The sequence below is a fragment of the Protopterus annectens genome, chromosome 1.part1, assembly GCF_019279795.1.
Source record: "Protopterus annectens isolate FY-2018-M chromosome 1.part1, PAN1.0, whole genome shotgun sequence".
Lineage (NCBI taxonomy): Eukaryota > Metazoa > Chordata > Ceratodontiformes > Protopteridae > Protopterus > Protopterus annectens.
In genome coordinates, this window is record NC_056726.1 from 1,462,058,508 (window position 1) to 1,462,084,928 (window position 26,421).

Consider the following 26,421-nt stretch of genomic DNA (forward strand, 5'->3'; position numbering starts at 1 on the left):
CTCACCAAGAGGATTACTGACCTCAAACAGATTACCTATGCAGCCTGACTAAAGAAACTCCAGCTGTACTCGGTTGCATACCGCTTACTCAGAGGTGATCTCTGCTCGACATACAAGGCCATGTCCAACCCAGAATTGTTGGATATGCTCCACCTAAAAAAAAAAAAAAAATCCCTGAGAGCCACACACTCTAGGGATATAAACCTTACAACAACGATAAATAGGAAGTGCTGGAGGGATAGTTTCCTGACCCAGAGACTCTCCATGCTTTGGAACAAGATTCCAATATACATCAGGCAGAGCCCCTAACTAGCACTCTTCAAGAGAAACCTTGATGGATGGATGGGAAACAGAAAATTTACACCGGGGATCACTGCAGTGGCTCTGCTGGACAGTGGTGCAGGGAACTAATGGCTCTGCTGGTCAGAGGCACAGGAAACTAATCTAAGGGTGTGGCAAAAGCCAACACACTTTGGCTAGGCTTATGAACCTAACACTTTCATACTGGGTAACTTCAACTACCCCTCCATTAACTGGGAAAACTACTCGTGTACCAATAGACTTGCCCAATGTTTCCTGGAATTCATTAATTCCAATGCCCTGGACCAGCTCGTTCTTACCCTCACTAGAGGTAGCAACATCCTTGACCTGGTCATTACTAACATGGGCGACCATTGCTCTACGCCAATAGTCAACTCCTCCCTGGTTAGATCCAACCATAAAGTAATCATCTTGGAAAGCCACATCCCTCCCACCCACCCCGCAAAGGTAACCACCATGAAAATCTTCTCCAAATCTAACTTTGGGCTCCTAAAAACAGAGGTGGCTAACTTCCCAGCACCCATGCAAATGGAGAATAGTTGCATGACCAACGGATCATACACCAGTGCACTGTACGAACACGTACACAAATGCATGGATCTCTCCATACCCAATAGAACCAAGACGCTCTCCTCCAAAAAAGGAAGCCAATCTGGTGGTCCCCTGCTATAAACAAACTCTACAACAGAAGGAGGAAACTGATGCGGAATAAGGTGAAGTCCCAAGACTGGAAAAACTCCCTTATCAGCCTCAGCAAAAAATTGAGATCCCTCATCAAATCCTTTAAAGCTAGCTATGAAAACAAAATTGCAGCAGATAGTAAAGACAACCACAAGGCCTTCTATAGTTATGTAAAGAATTTCTACGGCAATACCCAGATTTGCTCTGAGCTACTACACAATGGTACCTCCTATACAGAGCCAACAGATATTGCCAATATTGACGATAGATTCAGTGCCAACTTTACCACTCCCTCCCCCACCAAAGGACCAATCACAATACCAGTAGATTGCCAGGGACCCTGTATTACTGTTGCACAGGTTAAAACAGCACTGTCCAAGGCCAAGATTACAGCTTCTATGGGACCTGACAATATCCCCGGCTGTGTTCTACATGAACTACGGAGTGAACTGGCACCTCACCTGTGTGCCCTGTTCAATCACAGCCTCACCTCAGGCTTTGTCCCTACTGAATGGCACACCGCTGCAGTCGTCCCTCTCCACAAAGGAGGAGTGACTACAGACCCTGGGAACTATCGCCCCATTAGCCTGATAAGTCTGGTATGCAAAGCTATGGAATGCATCATCATGGACCTAATAAACAAGGATATAGGGAATCTCCAAACTCTGGATCCCACACAGTTTGGTTTTGTGAAGGGTAGATCATGCCTGCTCAACCTGGTCAACTTCTTTGACTCAGTCACCAGAGGTGTGGATGAAGGCAAGGTGGTTCATACAGCCTACCTTGATCTGGACAAGGCCTTTGATACCATTCCCCACTCAGGAATCATAGAAAAACTCACTAAGCTAGGCATCAACCCCTATATCACCAGGTGGGTTGCAAACTGGCTCACAGATAGAACCCACAGTGCGAAAGTAACTGACTCCAAGTCAGACTGCCAACCAGTCACAAGTGGAGTCCCACAGGGTTTGGTCCTGGGTCCTCTCCTGTTTGGTATCTACTCCTCTGATGTCCAGGACAACATGAAGGGACTCTGGCTGACAAAGTTTGCAGACAATTGCAAGTTGGGAGCTATTATTAACTCCCCAAGTGATGTTAACTTCCTACAGAAAGGCCTCGCTGAGACCAACGACTGGTGTCAGAACCATGGCCTTAAGCTCAATGCCAAAAAATGTGTCATCATCCGCTTTGGGAAAAACACAGTTCCCATGAATTACCACATCGATGGTAGTCCACTGAACACAGAAGGTGTTATAAGACATCTGGGAACACAGGTTGACAGCAACCTCTCTTTTGACCACCACATTGCCACTGTGGCACATCTCATTACTAAGGGTTTTGTATCCAGGAAGAAAGAGGTCATTGTCTCCCTCTACTCTTCCCTCATTAGGCCAGTCATCGAGTACAATGCCCCATTTGACATGTACCTCACTAAACACCTGCAACAACTGGAGAGGCTGCAAAAGTACCTCACAAAGAGAATCCTAGGCATTAAACACTTGTCCTATATGGACAGACTCAGAAAACTTCAACTATTCTCTGTCTCATATCGCCTACTTAGAGGCGATCTCTGCTTGACTTACAAAGCCATGTCTGACCCAGCTCTGTTAGAAATGCTACTTCTAAAGAAATCCCAATCCCTTCACACCACATGCTCCAGAGACCTCAACCTCATTACCACAATCAACAGAAAAAGCTGGAGGGACAGGTCCATAATCCAGAGACTGCCCATTCTATGGAATAGACTTCCCATATATATCAAACAGAGCACCTTACTAGCCCCCTTCAAGAGAAATCTTGATGAGTGGATGGGAAATAGAAAATTCACCCCTGGGATCACTCCAGTGGCTCTACTCAACAGAGGCACTGGGAACTAAGTTCAGGTGGCATGATGCCAGGGTAATCCTATGGGCTAGGCTTGTAAAGGCTCCAGGGCCATTAGCCTAGTACATACCTATGAACCTATAAACCTATGAGCCTAACTAATTGTAAATTGAGCCACCTATACTGAGCCAGAGGACATAGCAAAACTACTAGCTGCCAAATTTAGCTTCAGTTTTACCCCCTCCCCCAAGTCATCCCTGAAGAAATAACCTCAACCATAATTCCTCTAACTATCATCAAGGAACCAGTACTCAATACACTCTCTAACTCCAGGAAAGCTGCATTGATGAGCCCTTATAATACCCCAGTTGCCTCTTAAATAGCATGAAGCATGACCCATCAAGCACACTAGAATCACTATTTAACCATAGCCTTCTGACAGGCTTTGTGCCAAGTGAATGGAGGACTGCAGCTGTTATCCCTCTACACAAGAGTGGGCCATCTACAGAGCTAGCAACTACAGACCCATAAGCCTGACTAGTCTTACATGCAAAGCTATGTGAAGAATCATCATGGAAACGATAAATATTTAATACAAGGAACCTCCATACATTGGATCCAACCCAGTTTGGTTTTGTCAAGGGTATGTCATGCCAACTCAACCTGGTGAACTTCTTCAAAAAGTTCATTAAAGCTATGGATGAGGTCAAAATGGTATACACCTTGTACCTCAACTTGGCCAAGGCATTCCACACAATACAGTATGCAGGAATTATAGATTAACCCATTAAATTAGGCATAAACCCATATGTCACCCTATGAATAGCTAGCTGGCTCATAGATATGACCTAAGACGTTAGGATGGAGAGACTACTGCCACAAAGAGGTCAGTCACTATCAGATTCCCTCAGGGCTCTGTGCTGTGGCTTCTCCTTTTTGGCATCTACTTCTCAGCCTCTGGCTGACCAACTTTGCAAATGACTGCAAAGCAGGTATAGTCATTGAGTCTCCCAAAGACACAAATACCCTTCAAGAAGGCCTGACCCAGACATAACTGGTGCCAGAGCCATGGTCTAAAATTCAGTGCAAAGAAATGCAAAATAGTATCCTTTGAAAAGACAGCCACCCCTGGAAATTACCACACTGATAATACATCCTTAAGAGTAGACCCAGTGGTCAAGGATTTGGGAACACATGTATGCAGTAACCTGGCCTTTGACTGTTGTTTGTCAATGGTGGTCAGAAAATCACTCTATGTTGTATAATGTATTATTATAAGGGTATAGCAGCTAGGTCCAAGCAATTCATTGTTATATTGTACTCGGCCCTCATCCAACCAATTTTTGAGTACAACACATCCTTCAGTATATATCTTACAGATCTACTTCAGAAGATCGACTTCATATGGTCAAGACCATATGATCAACTTTCAAAAAGTCAAACAAACAACAAAAATCTATGTTTTTGCAGGGGGCAAGCCCTCCTGCACTCCTGTGTGGGAGGCTGTGCCCCCACTCCCCTAAATATTATATACACCAACTCTGAGATTGCACTACAGTGGGGAAAAGGGTAAATTCCTCAACTCCCATTGTACTACAATCTCCATACAAAAGCTTCGACATTTCTGAAAGTCTGTCATATGGACTCGACCATATGAAGTTCAACTTTCTGTTGAGTTGATCTTCTGAAAGAGACCTGTATCTGACCTGGTATTTGCAACAAGTGGAGCATCCAAAGAAGTTTCTCACAAAGTAAAATACATGGCGTAACAACATTTCCTATGTGGACTGTTTCAGATCTCTTTCCCTATACCAGTCATTGTCCATGCTGGTGTGAATGACCTGAGGCGTACCTCCCTGGACTACATGAAAAGAGACATAGAGGAGCTCTCTGAGCATGTGGCCCAGGCCGGTATGACCCTGACCTTGAGTAGCATCTTACCCTCACCAAGAATGATGCCACAATATGAAGACAAGATGATCAATTTCAACAATTGGCTTAAGTATTGGTGTCATTCAAAGGGGATCCAATGCCTGTCAGCCTGGGATGACATGCTCAACAAGCCACGATGCTTCACTAGGGACGGATTGCACCTGTCACCCCTGGGCTTTCGGATATTGGCAAAGGCTCTTGCTACCCCCATAGTGCCTTTTTTAGGCAAGGCTCAAAAGACAAACCCACCTCCATAGGTATCACAAGGGATAAGAAACTAAGAGTAATGCTACTCAACGCCAGAAGTCTAAACCTCAAGATGCACGCACTCGAAACTCTCCTTAGCATGGAGAACATCGATATCTGTGCAGTAACAGAAACCTGGTTCAAGGCTCCCGAGAGCACCCCAGCACTACCAGGTTATACCTCATACCATGCTTTTCAGCCCCAAAACTTGGACCGAACCACAAAAGGAGGGAGTATCAATATTCGTCAAAGATACCCACACCTCCAGGTTGGTGGCACAGCACGAAGCATCAGAGACTATCCATGTGCAACTAACAGTGGATAAAACTGCCTTCCAGTTTATAGCCTGCTACAGACCACCCTCCCAAACCCAGGAACCCCACTCGGCCTTCCTGAGAACACTGGAAAATATGAAAGTCTCTCCAAACACCATTATATTGGGCGACTTCAACTACCCAAACATAGACTGGGAGCATTACTCTAGCTCCAACACCCTAGCCCAAAGGTTCCTAGAATTTATAAACTCAAATGCTATGGAACAACTTGTTACCACCCCCACAAGAGGGGAAAACATACTGGACCTGATCATCACCAACATGGGGACTCTATGCTCCAGACCAGAAGTGTATCCCTCACTGGTAAGATCAGACCATAAACTAATCTCACTGGATATTCACATCCCAACCCCACCTCCTGCCCAGAAAACCACAGTGAAAAACTTCTCTAAAGCAAATTTCACACTCCTCAAAACTGAGATGGAATCCTTCAAAGCCCCCGGGCCTGTGGAAAATATGGCCCAGACCGCAGAATCCTTTATAAATGCATTCTATGAACATCTTCAGGAATGCATGGATCATGCAATCCCAAATAAAACCAAGACCCAATCCTCCAAAGTCAGACGTCCTGTCTGGTGGACCCCAGCCATAAACAAACTATACAATAGAAGGAGGAAGCTACTAAATGATAGAGCAAAATCCCAAAAAGGGAAGGCATCTCTGATCAGTATTAGCAAAAAACTACGGGCACTCATAAAATCGTCTAAGGCCAGCTTCGAGAGAAAAATTGCACAGGACACTAAGGATAATCACAAGGCTTTCTTTAGTTATGTTAGGAACCTGGGTGGGAATTCCCAGATATGCTCAGAATTAGTCCAAAATGACAAAAAATACACCGAACCCACAGACATTGCCAACATCCTAGCTGACAGGTTCAGCGCAAACTCCCCCCCCACCAAAGGGCAAATATCTATCCCAGAAGAGTGCTGCCCCCCTGACATCTCAGATGCTCAGGTAAGAGCCGCCCTCTCCAAAGCAAAAAACACAGCATCAATGGGACCAGACAGTGTCCCGGGCTGCGTCCTACATGAACTCCAAGAAGAGCTAAACCCAAACATAAAACTACTGTTCAATCTCAGCCTTACTACAGGATATGTATCCAAAGAGTGACGTACAGCAACAGTGGTCCCTCTCCACAAAGGTGGTGCCTCAACGGATCCTGGAAACTATTGCCCCATAAGCCTGACTAGCTTGGTCTGCAAAGCTATGGAAAGGATCATCATGGACCTCATAAATAAAGATATTGGGGACCTACAGACACTGGATCCTACCCAGTTCGGCTTTGTTAAGGGCAGATCCTGCCTCTTAAACCTGGTTGATTTCTTTGAAACAGTCACCAAGGCCATTGATGAGGGGAAGGTGGTCCACACAGCCTACCTGGACCTCGCAAAAGCCTTCGATACAATACCCCACTCGGGCATTATAGATAAGCTCACCAGCTTAAACATAAACCCCTATGTCACTAGATGGGTTGCAAACTGGCTCAAGGACAGAACCCACATGGTTAGAATTGCTGGAGCCATGTCAGACTGCAAACCAGTTACAAGTGGCGTCCCACAAGGCTCAGTCCTGGGACCTCTCTTGTTTGGTATATATTTCTCGGAGGTACAGGCCAACATGGAAGGACTGTGGCTGACCAAGTTCGCAGATGACTGCAAATTGGGCGCCATAATCGACTCTCCAGCTGACACAAGCATCCTCCAAAAGGGCCTCATAGAAACAGACAACTGGTGCCAGAGCCATGGCCTCAAGCTAAACGCCAAAAAGTGTATAGTCATCCCCTTTGGCAAAAACAAAGTGCCCACAAATTACCACATAGGTGGTAATCCATTAAGTACGGAAGAAGTAATTAGGGACCTGGGGACCCAAGTTGATAGCAGTCTCTCATTTGACAACCACGTGGCCAAAGTGGTTAGAAAAACATTGTATATAGCCCACCTAATCATGAAGGGATTCACATCTAGATCAGGGGAGGTCATCATGCCTCTTTACTCATCCCTCATCAGGCCCATAATTGAGTACAAAGCCCCTTTTGGGATGTACCTTACCAGACACCTTCAGCAACTGGAAAGACCCCAAAAGTACCTCACCAAGAGGATCAAAGGGCTCAAACAGATGCCATATGCTGCCCGGTTAAAGAAACTCCAGCTCTACTCAGTGGCATACCACCTGTTCAGGGGCGATCTGTGCCTGACGTATAAAGCCATGTCCAACCCAAAATTAATGGACATGCTGCACCTCAGTAAATCTAAATCCCATCGAGCTACGTGCTCGAGAGACTTGAACCTCAGCACTGAAATAAATAGGACATGCTGGAGGGACAGATTCATAACCCAGACGCTCCCTTCACTCTGGAATAAAATCCCAGTCCAGGTTAGGCAGAGTCCCTCATTGACTCTCTTCAAGAGGAATCTTGATGAGTGGATGGGAGATCGTAGGTTTAACCCGGGTATCACTTCTGTGTCACTGTTAGACAGAGGCACAGTATACTAACCTCGAAAAAGGGCATAGCAAAATTAATTTAAAATGGGTGGCGAAAGCCAAACACATTCTGGCTAGGCTTATAAATGCCCTAGGGCAGATAGCCTAGTATGAACCTATGAACCTATGAACCTATATTCAGTCTCCTTCAGACTGCTGTGAGGCAATCTGTGCCTGCTTTGATGAAATAATTGCACATCTGGAAAACTTATAGCATCAGAAATACCCAATCCAGGGACTTAAATCTTTCCTGCAACATACATAGACATGTTGGAGGTACAGCTATGTGTCACAGAGACTACTCCTTCACTGGAACAGCCTTCCTATCCATCTGAAGCAGAACTCTTCCTAAAACCAAATTCAAGCTTAATTTTCACCAGTGGAAGGGGAATTGGATATTTATTCCCAGTCTTGCACCTATGCCTGTTATGGACAGAGGCAGCCTGTAAATATTTGATGACCATTCATCCAAACATATATCCAACACTTAAAAAATTACCCTGGAATATCCAGTTATGTTAAATACATTTGTGAAAGCATGGCTAGGTTTAAAAAGGCTCCTCGAGCAGCTAGCATATCACTCATCTATGAACTTATTTGTCAAGCTACCAAATTACATCATGCAATAGTGAACTGAGTGAAATGAGATCAGGAATAGACTTGGATATTAGAGGATACAGTGGGAAGAGAAGAACTATAAGGAAGACAGGCTGCCTTTCCTGGGGAACACAAGTGACGGGGTACTGCAGCAGAGGTTAGAGAAACAGCTTTTTTCACACTGAGAGGTGAAGGCTTCAGCTTATAAGCTGTGAATATGTAAAGGACCTAATATAAGCTACCAGCCCATAGTCAATGTCTGTGTGTGTGTGTGTGTGTGTGTGTGTGTGTGTGTGTGTGTGTGTGTGTGTGTGTGTGTGTGTGTGTGTGTGTGTGTGTGTGTGTGTGTGTGTGTGTGTGTCTGTGTCTGTGTGTGTGTGTGTGTGTGTGTGCATGAGCATTTATTCACAGATATAGTTGTAGTTGGTGTCATTCGAAGCTAATCCAATATGTATCAAGCTAGAGATGAGATGGTAGATAGGACTTTCTGGTTTTGCCATGGATGACTTACACTTCTCTTACTAGGGCACCTAAGTCTTTGCTGTCACCATAGTGCCATTTTAGGCAGAGCTCCCCTGTCAGACATTCCTAAAAAGCATACTTGATTTTGGGCATAATCATGGCAGCACTAGGAGTCTTAAAAGAAAGATGCCTGAACATGAGGCCTTCCTTTAACTCTGACACATTCATACCTGTGTATTTACTGAGACAGCATTCTCTCTATGTCAGAGTTAAGTGCCTGTCATCCTTCAGGCCCTTGGGTAACTGTGGGATAGTATCTGTATTTGCCAGAAATATCATCACCTCACATCAAATTACCCACAACCCTAACTTGGAGCTTCCAGAGACCCAAATTAACAAACGACAATTAACAAATCCATGTATTCCTTCCTTGCTGGCTATAGATCCCCCCATCAATGTCACAAAACTTAATGGAAATTACCTCAACACCATTGAGGGGTTAAATATCAAACCAAATTTATTCTTGCTAGGGAGCGTAATTACCTGAGCATTAACTGGTACACTCACATCTCAAAAAATGGATATGCTCAGCTTTTTATGGACCTTGTTAATACCAATGCACAGGAGCACATTGTAAAACTACCCACTAGAGACCTAATGTCCTTGACCTGGTTCTTATAAACCCGTCTCCTGCTTGTACTCCACCCCGTCTCTCTTCATCCTTAAATATTGTGACACACAAATCAGTCTTCTCTGCAAGCCCGAGTGGCATTAGCCCATCTCCAAATAAGACCATCTTTAGAGACTTCACCAAGGCAAACCACTTCAGCTTGTAGAAGATTATAGGTAAAATTTCCCAGTAATCCTCCACAAATGGACCCAGATGAGAGGGCAACCACATTCATATTTGACTTTTATCAACGCCTCAGTTGCTGGATAGAAAAGTCAGTTCCTGTCTGCCATGACTGTAGTAGTAAATTCAAGAACACATTTCTGGCGTAAACCTTGTATTAATAAACTGTGTAACAAATGATGTAAAGTTGTAAGACGTCATGACGTCATTATCCCATTATCTCAGGGCCGCAGTGAAAACTGCCAGCAAGGAACTTAAACTATGAGTAAATGTAAAAGAGTGCAAGTCTAACGTTGCTACAGATACCAAAGGAAACTTTTTTGTTGTTGTTGTTATTGTTGTTGTGTCTTTCGGCTTTTCCCGGTTAGGGGTCGCCACAGCGGAACTCCAGTCCGCTAATGATTGGCAGTAGATTTTTACGTGCCCAGTTGCCGGCCCTGACGCACAACCTTCAATAAAGATATGCCCATTCACGCATGTCTCCCCACAGAAGACGCTCTAGCTGAGACTCGAATAGGACAGCGTCTTACTGTGAGGCGACAAAGCTACTGCAGCAAGACCACCGCAGTTTAGATACCAAAGGAAACTACAAATCTTTATTCAGTTATGTCAGGAAATTAAGTAATAATGTCCAACATTTTTCTGAGCTGTTCTATAATGATGTCACATATTCTAGTCCCACGGGTATAGCTAATATAGCAGACACATTTACTGCTTTCTCCACCTGCCCACATTGTTAGCCCCAGTATCCCTGAAAATTTATTTTTCCCTAAAATCACATTAGAACAAGCCTTAAAATCCCTGTCTGTCAAAGATTAAAATTAATACTTCCATGGGACCAGACAGCATACCAGGTTGCATTCTTCTTTGTCGCTCTTCTTAAAATTTCAGTCTGAGCCTATCCACAGGGTTTGTGTCTGATGCCTGGAGAACAGCTAGTGTCACTCCCCTACACAAGGTTGGCAGTTTTAACTATTTTTCCAGTAAGCAATGAAACAAAACAGATGAACAAATAATGACAAAACTACCCATTTCAGAACATTTCAACCATAAAAGGCCACTCAAACAGCTGTCATTATCAATTCACCAATATGCATAATCCCAGCAGAAGTAAAAGTTATCCAAATAATTCCACATTAAAGAGAATATAACTAATGAAGAGGTTGCTGCTGACAAGCAACTTTGCATTTCAGTGTTTCATCTACACATTCAGTGCCCCCTGTGTGTGTTATATTAAAAAAATGGTGTGCTGGTAATATACAGCAGGGAATGGCTGGCAAAGTGACAACAGGTTCATAGTTACCAGACATCTCATCCAAAGGAGGACACACTCAGGAGTGTAGCACCCATCTTATGCTGCACAGTAGTGGCAGAAGTTGATCTACCTGGTGTGGGAACAGACCTCACAGGCTTCTGCACCAAAAGCAAGTGCGCTACCTGTTGCAACACTGACACTGAACAACATAGCTCTGAAATGCTGACTGACATTGATAGACTGTAATCCTCAGTGATCTACAAAAACAAAAAAAGAAAGAAAAAGGGGCACAGGAAATTAACTTTCTTGGGTGGCGTAAGCCAGGGAACCTTGTTGGCAAGGCTTACTTAGGCCCTTGGGCCGATAGCCTAGTACCTACCTATGAACCTATGAAAGGAGACCTGGCAGTTGGTGTGGAAGTTTAAGACACTTGCCTGCCCTTAATAATTAAAGACTCAGGTTTTGACTCAAAGCAGAGTCACTTAACCAGACAGTGCCCCTAACTGGGGCATTATACACACACACACACCCATTACTGGAACAGATCCATAGCCTGTTTGCTGTTCCATGAATCTGTGCTCATAATCTGGGCTTGCTGTTCCTATATATCTCCTGCTTGGTAATGCTGAGGTTTCTGGGGCTTACAGAGCTTCTCACACACATTTGCTGTAGAGAACAACAAATCCATCATCCATGCTTGAGGATTCTGGGGCTTACAGAAGTTCTCGCACACATTTGCTCTAAAGAACAGCAAATCCATCTGTGCTCAGTCGGGGACTGCTATCTCCCCCCTACACTAGATGTTGTCTTCTAAATCTCCTGTGTGATTTCATGTTAGAATGTTGTCCAACTGCTGAAGTTTCTGGGCCTTACAGAAGTTCTCTCACATTGGGAGAACTTCTGCAAGGTCCTAATGCTTGCTGTGTTTGGTTGGAAGGTCCTAATTACCTGATAAATAACAACACAGGAAAACCTCCAAACATTGGACCCAACCCAGTTTGGCTTTGTCAAAGGCAGGTTATGGCTCTCAGTCTGGTGGACTTCTTTGAGGGAAAAGTCACAAGGATTGAATGTGGGTAAAACATTGTATTATGCCTACCTTGACCTGTCTAAGTCATGTGACACTACTCCCTACTCGGGTATTATAGATAAACTCTCAAAAGTGGGCATAAGTCTACTCAGAAGCAATCTCTACTTAACATACAAGGCCATGTCAAACCCTGAGCTGTTGGACATGCTCCATTTAAAGAAATCCCAATCCCTCAAAGCCACACGCTCCAGGGATCTAAACCTTGTCATCACAATGAACAAAGCATGCTGGAGGGATAGGTTCCTGACCCAGAGACTCCCCATACTCTGGAATAGACTGCCCATACATGTCAAGCAGAGTGCCTCCTTGGCGTTCTTCAAAAGGAACCTTGACGATTGGATGGGAGATAGGAAATTCACCTCAGGGATCACGTCAGTCGCCCTGCTAGACAGGGGTCCATGGAAGTAAATATTGCGGGAAGAAATATCCAGGGAATTGTAATGGCTAGGCCTGTATAGGCCTTAGGGCCAATAGCCTAGTACCAACCTATGAACCTATGAACCTATAAATCCCTGCATTTGTAAAAAAGAAGAAATAAGAAGAAATACAGCAACTCACACAGCAGACGTTAAATAGATGCCAAATACCAACAAGTAGTAATAAATAAATGACAATTTAATAAAGGTAAGCACTTTTGCATTAAGAATGACAATGCTTCATCAGACCAAACAACAATACTACAAAAACTTCAATATTAAGCCATAAAACTCCTCCCAACAATAAAAATAATTAAAATCAAATTGCCTGTGAATGTGACTCATAAACATCCCTCACTACTGAAACGCTCAGCAAACTTGTCAAACTGATGACATCATTATCACAAGGCCACATATATAAATATATATATATATATATATAGAGAGAGAGAGAGAGAGTTAAACGTATACAAGAACACATTCCTTTAAAGACATTTCATTAAAACACTGTGTATTCATAAAATGAAAATAATAAATAATAATAAAAACATTATGAAAAACTTAATGAGTTAAGGAACGCGCCTTTAGAGCTGGTTTAAGGGAAAGCATTTCATTTATTTCATTTTATTTATTAAATTAAATTTAAATGTATTACATTTTTATAATTTTTTAATTTATTAAATTTATTTTATTTCATTTTCATTTCATTTCAGACATAAACAAACTAGAGTTATGTTACAATAAAATTGCAAAATTCGCTAACAACTCCACTTTTAGAAGTCATCACTGTCTTGCCCTGAAGCAACTACAGTGATTAGAACTCCCTCAGCTAATTAGCTATTACCAATTAGTCCTCACCTTCAACATAATAAGGAACCCTCAGAAAACCCCAACCCTAAACTAACTTCTAAACCAATATTCTGCAAATCGCCCTCTACGCTCATCCAGCAAAACCCTGCTCTGCATAACCAAAGCCAATAACACTGCAGGCAAAAGTCTGTTCTCCCACACCATTGCTAGGAAATGGAATAACCTCCCCCAAAGTATCTCCTCTGCACCATCCATCTCACTTTTCAAGATATCATTAAAGTCACACCTCTTGCAATCATGGCTCTGTCCCTGTATCACATAAAATCTTTTCTGCTCTCCTCATAACTTGCCACACCTCGTCTCCTCACTGCTTACCTCAGCTATTCTGTACTACTCAAATACTCCCTATCAGGAACTACTATCCTACAAACTATTTCTCACGCTATGACATATCTCCCGAATATCATTATTTTCCAGATTCCATTCCTTCATTTTTATGCTGTGTACTAATAATACGGAATCCAAAGTTTTGCTATCTATATACCAAGCTTGCTCAAATCAAACTAAGGTATGAAAAATCTCCTTGATTGTATATATGCCACTGTACAGTAATTTTCTGTCATTCGTGGATTATGTGTTGTCATATAAAGGCATGGAGCTCTGATGGTATATATGCCTCTGTACATATTTTTTTCTCATTTGATGTATTTGTACTGTTATGTTATGAAGCTTTTCTCCCCGTGCCTCCGCTGTAAATGGACCTTGTTCCAGTCTGACTTTCCTGGTAATCAAATGTAAAATAAATAAATAAATAAAATTTAACCCAGGAAATCTATAAGACTGTAACTCTAGGATCTAGCAATGTGTCTGGTAAACTGTGTTCCCACTTTATCCTCCCAGTATGCTAACACAAGTTTGGCATTATGTAACAATGAGTTTACCAGACACATTGTTTACTCTAAAGGTTTTGTTGATGATATTTTTTGCTGTGGAAAGGCACCTGTGAGTCATTACAGGAGTTTATTGATTTTATGCAGAGTACTACTGAATTTTTAAAGTTTAATAGTATTTTTTCTTGTGAATCTATAGACTTTTTAGATATAACAATTACCAGAGATGGGTTAGGTAGGTTTAAAATGGATGTATATAAGAAGTCTTGTAAAAAGAATTCTTATTTACATAAAAGCAGCATGCACCCCAGGCACATTCCTAGGAATGTGCTTAGAGGGCAGGTGTTTCGAATTATGCATCTCCATACAGAAGAAGATTCTTTAGATTAGGCTCTGAAGGAATTAAAGGAAGAATTCCTGAAATGAGGTTACAAGGCCAGAGAGATTGACTCCTGTATATCTAATGTGAGGTCTGAAAGAGCCAGTAAAGCTATACCATTTTTCTCTGGTGAACTAGGTCCTGCAGCTATACCAACCTGAGAACAAGCAGAAGGCAGAAGAGTTAGGTGTGTTTTTACATATTCTAATGATATTAATCTGGTCTGCAATGTAATAAGGAGAAACTGGTGTGTACTTCAGAGTTGTCCTAAACTGACTAATTTGATAGGCAATAAGCCTGAGTTTTGTTTCAGGAATAATCTCTCTTTCAAGAGGCAAATTTTCTATAGGAATGCTATAAAAGCAACGCATTCCACATCTTCTGCACGTTGTGGTACGTTTCCCTGTTTGAACTGAAAGGCTTTCAGATTTATTTATTCTAAGTATACCTTTAGACACCCTACTCAACAACATGAGATAGAATTTTCTCTGTACGCAGATTGAAAGACTGCGAATGGGATATATTATGCTTTCTGTGAATGCTGTTATGCATTCTATATTGGAAAAACAAATTGCTGTTTGAAGGACAGGATTTTAGAACACCTCAAAGACATTAGACATAATAAGACCAGCAATGCTCTAGCTACATGTTTCTGCCTTAGGACAACAGCATACCTTTAAGTTTTTTGTTTTAGAAGTTGTAAAGTTAGGTATGAGAGGTGGTGACTTGAGAAACAAAACTGAAGTGAGAGAACAGTACTGGACCCTAGAGTTACAGTCTTATAGATTTCCTGGCTTAAATGAAATGCTTTCCCTTAAACCAGCACTAAAGGTGCATTCCTTAACTCATTCGTTTTTCATTATTTTTATTATTATTTTCATTAATATTTTCATTTTATGAATACGTGATGTTTTAATTAATGAAATGTCTTTATAGGAATGTGTTCTTGTATACCTTTATCTATCTATATATGTGTGTGTGTGTGTGTGTGTGTGTGTGTGTGTGTGTGTGTGTGTGTGTGGCCTCATGATGATGATGTCATCAGTGTGTGACAAGTTTGTTGAGAGGTTCAGTAGTGAGGGATGTTTGTAAGTCACATACATGGGTAATTGATTTTAATTATTTTTATTGTTGGGAGGAGTTTTGTGGCTTTATATTGAAGTTTTTGTAGTATTGTTATTAGGTCTGATGAAGCATTGTTGTTCTTAATGTGAAAGCACTTAGCTTTATTACATTGTTGTTTATTTGTTACTACTCATTGATATTTGGTGTTTATTTAACTTCTGCTGTGTGAGTTGTTGTATTTCTTCTTTTTTTACAGCTGTATTTCATTTGTGGACTCCAGCAACACTGTCTGATGCTATGGTTTAGTTCTGTGATAAATCCCTACATCACCAGATGGTTAGCCAAATGGATTATGGACAGAACACATGTTGTTAGAGTTGTTGAATCTAGATCCAGCAAGAAGCTAGTTACTAGTGTTGTGCAACATGGCTCAGGGCTGGGACCTCTCCTGCTCGGAATATATGTCTATGAAGTCAAGGGTAATGTAGAAGGCTTTTGGCTGACCAAGTTTGCTGACAACTACAAGTTGGAGGCAATCACTGAATCCCACAATGGTGTAGAGATTATTCAGAAGGGAATGACTCAGACAAATGATTGGTGCCAGAACCATGACCTAAAACTAAATGCAAAAAAATGGATGATCATACGCTTTGGAAAGTCCTCCAGGCTGGTCAAGCAGTATGTCACACAGTAGACACTCCAGGTGCAGTCACCTTTGACAAGACCCCTATTCAAATCATAGCTAGCTACGGGCCTCCAGCTTTGACTCAAGATGCCCACTCCAGTTATGTGAATCTCTTCGAATCTATTAAGATTCGACCCTTTACCCTGATCCTGGGCTTCTTTAACTATCCAACTATAAATTGGAAAAACTACTCATGCCAAAACACAAATGCCCAGAGATTCTTTGATTTCATCAATGCAAATGTCTTGGACCAGCTGGTCGACACCCCCACAACAGGTTATAATATCTTGGACTTGGTATTAATCAACATGAGTAACCACTGCAGCACCCCTACAGTGTCATCCTCCTGGTAAGATCTGACCACAAAGCGGGCACTTTTGAAGTCACCATCTCCCCTGACCCCCCCCCCCCCAGCTAGGGTAAAAAAAAAAACTTCTCCAAAGCTGATTACAACCTCCTGAGGGAAGGTATAAACAGTTTCACAACCCCCCCCCCCCCTCCATAGGAACTGGCACATCTGCCCAAACCTACATTAAAAGTACCATACAAGCATTTGTATAAATGCATGGAATCAGGAATACCCGACAGGACAAAATCCTTCTCCTCAAGGAAGAGTAAACCTGTCTGGTGGACATCTGCAATAAAAAAACTCTATAATAAAAGGAAAAAAATTGCTGTCCAGGACCAAGAAGGAGCAGGTGCCTAATTGGAAGCAATCTCTCCTCAGCCTGAACAAGCAAATAAGAGCACTAGTAAAATCCTCCAAGGCAAACTTCGAGTCCAAAATGGCCACATTTACTAAAGACAATCATAAGGCCTTCTTCACATATGCCCACAATCTCAAAGGAAGCACTCAGATCTGCTCAGAACTGGTGGTCAAGGATACCACATACACAAATGCCGTAGATAAAGCCAACCTGCTGGCAGACAGGTTCAGTGAAAACTTCACCCCCTCTATCCCCCCCCCCCATCAGTAAATCAGGACATCCCCAACACCTGCCCTCCCTCCTGTTATCTCTAGGGAGGAAGTCATCACTGCTCTATCAAAGGCAAAAAATACAGCCTCCATGGGACCTGATAACATCCCAGGCTGCATCCTACATGAACTCAGACAGGAACTTGCAGCACTATTAGGCACCCTATTCAAACAAAGCCTGACTACTGACTTCATCCTAGTGAAGTGAAAGACAGCCACTGTCATCCCTTTGCACAAAGGTGGAGCATCCAGGAAATTATAGCCCCATCAGTCTAACTAGCCTCATCTGCAAGGCCATGGAACAGATTATCATGGAACTTATTAACAAGGACATTGGCAAACTAAAAACACTTGATCCCACACAGTTTGGTTTCATCAATGGGAGGTCATGCCTGTTAAATCTGGTCGACTTCTCTGAGACAGTCACCAAAGCCATGAAGAGGGGAAGATGGTGCACACCACCTACCTTGACCTGGTCAAAGCCTTCGATACTATTCCCCACTCGGGTATAATAGGTAAACTCTGTCAACTAGGCATCAAACTGTATGTTACCAGATGGGCAGCAAACTGGCTCACTGATAGAACCCACCTTGTCAAAATAGGGGAAGCCACTTCAAGCAGTAGACTCTTAACAAGTGGTGTACCCCAGGGATCGGTCTTGGGACCTCTGTTGTTTGGGATATACTTTTATGCGGTGCAAGCCAAAACCAGTGGGCTAAGTCTGATCATGTTTGCAGATGATTGCAAGCTGGATGCTATCATCAGTTCACCTAGTGACATGGGCATCCTCCAACAGGGTCTCACCCAAAGAAATGACTGATGCCAGAAACATGGCCTCAAACTGAATGCCAAAAAATGCATCATCATCCACTTTGAGGAGAGTGACGTCCCCATAAATTATCACATTAATTACAAGGTCTTAAGCACGCACTCAGTCATGACAGACTTGGGCACCCAGGTTGATAGCAAACTGACTTTTGACCACCATGTTGCTTCCATTGCCTGGAAAGCTTTTTACATGGCCCACCTCATTAGTAAGGGTATCACATCCAGGGACATGGTGGTTATAACATCCCTGTAGTCTTCCCTTATAAGACCCTTAATGAGTACAATGCCACTTTCGGCATGTACCTCACAAAGCACATGCAGCAGGTGGAGAGGCCACAAAGGTTCCTCACCAGGAGAATCCAGAGCCTCAAACATCTACCCTAAACAGATAGGCTAAAGGCCCTGTCCCTCTACTCACATATAGACTCCTCAGAGGTGACCTCTGTCTGACATACAAAGCAATCTCAGACCCCACCTTGATGGGATTGCTACATATCCGCAAGTCGAGCTCCACTTGAGTAACCCACACACACAATCTCAGCCTGGTCTATGACATCAATAGGACTTGCTGTCAAGACAGATTTGTGTCCCAGAGACTCCCCCTTCTGTGGAATGGACTCCCTGTCTATGTCAAGCAGAGTACATCATTAACCATTTTTAAGAGCAACCTGGATAACTGGATGGGAAACAGAAAATACACCCCTGGGATTCCACCTGTGTCCCTGCTGGACAGTGGCATCAGGTGCTGAATTGTTGGAACATGGGCTAAATTCTTGGCTAGACTTGTAAGGACCTCAGGGCCAATAGCCTAGTAACTTTCTTATGATCCTAAATACCCCCTGCAAATACCTCTGCAAATTACAGCATTAATAGCACACCCATAAGAGTGGACTCAGAGGTGAGAGATCTAGGTACTCCGATAGATAGTAGCCTGAACTTTGACCCCCATGTGTCCACAGTGTTGAGAAAGGCCTTCTATGTGGCACAGCTTATAAGTAGAGGCATGGCATCCTGATCCAAGGAAGTTATAGCCCCACTGTACTCAGCCCTTATTAGACCAATAATCAAGTACAATGCACCTTTAGAAAAGTACTGGACCAGGCACTTGCAACAGTTCAAAAAAACAATAAAAGGTGTAATCAAGATGTCCTATGTGGATAGACTAAAAGCCCTTTCCCATTACTCTGTCTCCTGCCAACTATTAAGGGGTGATCTCTGCCTAGCCTACAAGGCACTCAAAAATGCATCCCTGATGGAACTGTTGCACATTCACAAGACAAACTGCATGACAGTCATCTGATCTAGGGAACTAAACCTGGTCTGTGACACAAACAAAACATGCTGGAGAAACAGATATGTGTCTCAGATATTACTCCCTTCTCTGTAACAGACTTCCTATTCATGTAAAGCAGAGTCCTTCCCTGACCCTCTTCAAATGCAGTTTGGATCAATGGATGGGGAATCATAAATTCACTCCTAGGGTGGCATCCATGTCCCTTTTGGACAGGAGCAGTCTGTAAAATATTCAAAGGCATAGGCACAAACCTTAGCCATCCTCTAGTCTTTATGGATTGAAAATCTGGTAAAATTTGGGTAATAACATCTAGGCTTGTAAGGGTTTTTAAGCTGTTAGCCTAGTAATCTCATTTGAACATGTACCAAAGTTTTGTTTTCAGTGAACCAAGCCAAACTGGAGCCCTGCAATCAAACATGGGTCTCCCCCAAGCCAACACGGGCCCTAGGCAGCTGCCAGTGTTGCCTAATGCTGGATCCTTCTCTGCACAGGGATCAGTGCTGGGACCTCTATTGTTTGGCATTTATTTTACAAGCTTCCAGTCCAATATCCCAGAAGTGCAGTTAACCAAGCTTACTGATAACTACAAGCTGGATACTGTTACCCTTTGGATAAGATGTTTAAACCAAGGCTCCATCAGCTCGAGTTGGTAGTAGATCAGGTGGATGTAAAGGATTCTACTACATGTATTGTAAACAGTAGGGGTTGCTTTATAATGGCAAACCTGAAATTTATCCTTGTCTAGCATCTATGTCTCCAGTAGAAACATATAGCGTGTAAATGCTTGACCACCCATACCCGTACTTCATATACCCCTTAAAAATAACCCTAGAGTATCAAAACTTTTCAAATATGTTTGGGAAGCATGCCTGGACTTAAAAAGGACCATAGGGTTGTTAGTCTAGTAATCATCTAATACTAAACAGCTCCAACAAGTTCTAGAATATGCATATACCTGGTGTACTGAAAATGGTGTCAAGTTAAATGCAAAAAAGTACAGAGTAGTAGCATTCGGTAAAAAAGCTGTTCCCTCCTCATATGTTTTAAATGGCACCTCTTCATATGTTTTAAATAGCACCCCCTTTAGACATGCACACTGTCAAAAGAGACCTGAGTACTGGGTTCTTGGTCTCAGGCTGAGACTGAAATACTCCCAAAGGGATCACTGCTCTACCCCGGTTAATAAATTCAAAATAAAATAAAATAAAGACTTACTGGAAAGATAGGTTCCTAACTCAATCTATTCTCAGCATATGGAATAAGTTACCACTACAGGTCAAACAAGTTACTACTTTGAATACTTTTAAAGCTAATCTTGATGATTAGATGGGTTGACACAAATTTACAGCAGGGTTGATATGTACAGCTCTGCTCAATTTCAGAGGGAAGCACTATTAAGGACTTGAAAAAGGGTAGTATCTTTCTGCCCTCATCATCGCTTGCCAAGTATTGCTCCTATGCCCTTATGATCCTTTGTAGGCTCTTTGAATTGCCTTTTAGTCCCTATGTCTGTCAACTGGCTAAGTAAACTGGTCCTTCTAAGACCCCTTTCAGACATGACCTGCGCTACAAGAGAGAGGGAGGGAAAATACAATACATACATGGAAAATTCATTGTAGTCAATAGATCAGCATGTTTTTGAGCATTAGACGAAAACTGGAGGACCCAGAGAAAAGCCATGGAGGCATAAGAAAAAATGCACCCTTTTCGGCCATGAACTGGGCCACAAGGGTGAGGATAAATATAATGCATAGCTGAATAATTCAATATAGGCAATAGACCAGCATGTTTATGAAAGTTAGGAGAAAATTGGAGTACCCAGAGGAAATCCCTGCAAGCACAGGAAAAGGATGCAAACTCCAGAAAAAGAAAGGGACAGAAGTCAAAACTGAACCTGAGGCCCTTGAGCTTCTGAAGTAGACAGTCTACTACTAAACCACTTTGTTACCGTCACAGAAAAATCTTTAGAATTTGTGATGGGGTTAAATTCAAGACTGGATGGGAAAGACATAAATCAAATCTAGTGGGATGTAATAAACAACAGGAAGGATACCGGTTAGCAAATAAGTGTAATTTACCTTTTAAACTAGCATAATAGGCATACTAGGTGGGCTAGGTGGTCTTAATCTAATCTTTCAACAGATAGTAAGGCTCTATCCTACTTCCCTGTGGTCTGCAGGGACTAAGGAACATTTCATCCCACCACACCAGTGAGTGCCCACTATGCACCGGAAGCTTTGAACTTATTCTCAGGTAGTAACAGACCCACATCTTCAGAGGGCTGTGTCAGTTTCAGTTCATGGGGGAGTGTGCACAGTAGGGTGATAGGCAGAAGGAGAACTTGTTAACTTATTTATGTATGCACATATGTTTACCAGGGTGGTGCACTGATCAATATTAACCAATTCCAGGCTCAGCCCAGCTGAAATACAAAACATTTCACATACAAAAAAGCCAGAAATGTAAGCAATAACAAAGTAGTTCAGATTAGTTACATAGAAAATTGTACATGAACATTCTTGTAAACAAGCAGAGTGTAATGTACAATATTTACATTAGTTTTTAAAGTGGTTCAACCTTCAGTAATTCTGCGAGAGGAAAAGATGAGTTGAAAGGAGATAGAGCCAATGTTCTAGATGATACTGTATGGGTTGGAGCAGGACCATTTCGCTTAGGTGAAGAGGTGCTTTTTGAGTCGCAGTCTGAATTTGGAGTCATTTTTGGTTTCCTTTAGTAGGGAGGGCTTGCCAAAGAGAAGGTGCTTGAGAGGAGAATGCATGTGCACTGTGCTGTGGAATTTGGGTTTAAGGGGTAATGAGAGTTGGTGTGGCTTGTGAGTAGTGTCTCAGGTTATATGAGGAGGTTTTTTTCATGAAGTTTAGGTGCAAGGGGAATAAATAACCAGAGTTCCATGGAGAGAGGGTCCTGATCACTCTGAAGAAATAGCAAAGGAATGGTCACAATCCATTTATGTTAGTCCTTTATTTGCTGGTCTGTTTACTTGCTTGCTAATTTGTTTGTTGAGCATGTAGGTGGGTTGATGCCTGTAGGTCTTTTCCAATCATGACCTAAGATAAAAAAAAAATAATAAGACAAAAGCTACAGGACAAAAGAGAAAGAAAAGCAAATATTAAACATTGAGTTTCACAACATAGTAGTTTAGCTGTTAAGTTTCAGTTTAGAGCATAACAATCAGGATATATATACTAGCACTGCACCATGTTTACATGTAATAGTATTTAATATAGCAATAACCCACTCCTGGGTGTGGGTAATGCTGGATTTACCCATGGTTGGTGTGGTTTGGTCACGAGGGCGAAACCTGAGTGGCCAAACAAAGACAACCGTGGGTAAATCCAGCATTACCCACACCCAGAAGTGGGTTATTGCTATTATACAATGACATTATTTAAGAAAAAAAATAATTACTTTTCTTAAATAATGGCATTGTATAATGCCTCCTTGCTGCCCTTCAGCAGCTGTCTGGTATTCTGCGGCAGTTCTGATGTACTGCGCATGCGTATATTTACGCAGTACATCAGAGCTGTGGGCAAAAGCAACGGAGAAAGCAAGGTCTCCATTGCTTTTTACAAACTGTCTCGCTATGTTAAAGGAGTTTAACATAGCAAGACAGCTTTAAAAAAGTTTTTTTTAAGCTGTCTCGCTATGTTAAACCGATTTAGCATAGCAAGACACCTTTAAAAAAAGCAATGGAGATAGGAAGATCTCCGTTACTTTTTTTAAAGCTGTCTTGCTATGTTAAACTCCTTTAACATAGCGAGACAGTTTTGAAAAAAGCAAGATCTCCATTGCTTTTTACAAAGTGTCTCGCTATGTTAAAGGAGTTTAACATAGCGAGACAGCTTTAAAAAAGTTTTTTTAAAGCTGTCTCGCTATGTTAAACCGATTTAACATAGCAAGACACCTTTAAAAAAAGCAATGGAGATAGGCAGATCTCCGTTACTTTTTTTAAAGCTGTCTCGCTATGTTAAACTCGTTTAACATAGCGAGACAGCTGTAAAAAAAGGGTTATACTAATGGAAAAAGTCCGGGCGACCGGACCTTTTTCCATTACTATAACTCTGATTTACAACGTGCACGCTGACCAATCAGCATGCACGTTTTGGAATATTAATGGGGGGTCGTTGTATAATATGCAGTATCTGCGAGTATAATCACATTTATTAATATTAGCATTGCAAAGCTTAGATAACTGTAGGGAGAATACATTTAGGTGATATATTTGCTGGATTTGCAGCATGTAATTTCCAACACATACTGATTTAGGAAGAGGATAAATGGGAAATTTTAGTCATTCTTACATAGTGAGAGACTTTGCCTGTTAGTGCAGGAGATGACACAAATGCTTTTGGTACTTCTGTGAATTTTGCTGGTGAGGACTGAAAGATTAAAGAAAGATGTAGATAAACAACAATATAAAAACAAACGTCACAGTGCTGGGTGTAGGTATAGTGGTTAATGTGTGTACCTCACAGACATGTAACTGTCTTGTTATGGGCTAAGTGTGTAATAGCCTACAAACTGAATGCCTAATATTTACTTACAAGCCTATGGTTTACGACAGTGATTGCAGTTTGCCAGATTATAAACTGAACAGCATGTGAACACAGTGCTACAAAATTCAAAGAGCTTTTCCGGTTTGGTAAAAAGGTAGTAGTAGTGTTTACACTTGACTGATTATAGTGTAAATCTGCACATTTATGTTGGCCACAGTCTCATTAAGTGGGTGTTTAAGTCTTCCAGAATGGACACAGTAGGAAGGTCATATTCGGCAACAGGTACCAACACCGATATAAACTTTGCTGATTTTGCTTCCTGTGTTAGGATCTGGTGGACACTGCAGTTGTCTTTAAGTATGGATATTAATTTGTCAGGAATTGTGCCACTAGTGTGTGAATAAAAAAAAGCCTTTTTTAAATATTTATATGGGTAAGAGAACTTTTTTTTTGGTACCTACGTATTATCGCAACCAGATTTTCGCGGTAATACTGGTTGCTTCCCGATTTTGAAATCTGACTGTTAATGTTTTAAAAATGTCATACAATGTGTTTTCTTTCACAATGAAGTGTCTTTTATGTAGGGTTATCAATAAAAATGAAAAACAGTGATGCTTTTTATGTATGCACTTAACCGGCAGCATGTCATGTGAAACCCAATTTGCCCAGCAAAAAGCCTGCTTTGAAGCAGTACTGACTGCAGTTTGTGAGAACTTTCCCCCACATAAAAAGACAAAACCAGCGACTTAGCAATCCCCATCTTTTCATCCCTAGTACAGTCAAGAAACACTGAAGTGCAATCTCAGTTTGTCCGAGGATGCCACCATCAAGAACCCAAAACCAACCCACTGCTGGCAACTTCTCCATTCAAAAACGATCCCAGAATCACCTGACAACATCACCTGCCTTCACTTTTGCAAGGAATTACTTACTGCAAGTTTGTCTTACAAATGTTTCCTTTCAAGTTTATTTACAAAGTTTTATAAATAAAGAGTTTACCGAAAGCAGTTCCATGTGTGTGTGTTCTTCTTCTCAGCATTCCTTCCTTACAGTGAAACAATTCTTTTTGTCAGTAACACAGCAGCCCTGACAACTGAAGCATGCATGTGTAATGCACGCAAAACAGGAAGATGAATTGCACATTTTTTTCTCTTCCTGAATGTAAGCTAAACTTATTTTTCATTAGTAGGGATGTCAAATAACACCTTACTTTGTTTCCCACACTTGATTTCATTCCAGCATGCAAATTTCGCAACCGCAAAAATCTGATTGCGATAATACGTAAGTACCCTTTTTCTTATGCATTTGTAACCACAAGTGTCTCTTTGCTGGGACAAACCAGGATTTAAGTGATTTGTTCGTAGGAACCAAGTGCAGACCAAAAGAATCAATTCCTGGATTACAGAAAGCAGCTTGGTAAGAGTTCATACCCTTAATCCTGTATGTTAACTGCCAGCCCAGCCCACTATAGATTGTTTGAAAAAATGTGACATTGGGTTGACACAGCTTCCTATCAGGGCAGCAGGAGGGGCGGATCAAAGAATATGTAGCCTTTGCACAGTAGGGTCCAAAACTCCTGCAACCACACTGGTCTAAACATATGATGACAGAGAAGCTTACCATGACTCTAAACACTGCCGTTTATAAAAATAAGTAATAAAAGCAGATAAAACATTCAAGTGAGACTACTATATAATTAAAATAAGGAGCTTTGCAGGTTACATTGGGAATTTATCATCCCTTTCATTAAGAGTGATGTTCCTGCTAACTACCATATCAATAAAAACACCCTAAGTATGCACTCAGTGGTGAGAGACCTGGGCACACAGGTTGACAGCAACCTTACTTTTGATCACCATGTCTCCACAGTGGTAAGAAGGGCATTCTGTATTGCTCATCTCATAAGGACATTGCCTCCAGAAAAAAATAAATTATAACCTCTCTGTACTCTTCCCTCATCAGGCCAATAATTGAGTACAATGCCTCTTTTGGTATGTACATTTACAAGCAGCTGCAGCAATTGGAGACACCACAAAGGTTCCAAACAAGAAAATTCAAGGTCTTCAGCATCTGTCCTATGAGGATTGTCTGAAATCATTGTCACTTTCTTCTGTTTCATAGACTGCTCAGAGATGATCTCTGCCTTGCATATAAGGCAATCTTTGACTCTGCTTTATTGCAAATGCTTCATATCCATAAGTCAATTGGTACACGGGTTACTCACTCCAATTACCTTAACCTGGTATGTGACATTAATAGAAGCTGCTGGAGGGACAGATTTGTCTCCCAGAGGTTACTACACGTTTGGAACAGACCCCCACTTCATGTCAAGCAGAGCATCTCATTGTTCCTGTTCAAATGCAGTCTGGACAATTGGAAGGGTAACCATAAGTTCATCCCAGGGGTTCCACACAGTGACTAAGGAGTTCCTGATGCTCATCGCATGCATAGGTTCATAGGTTCATAGATTGGTACTAAGCTAAC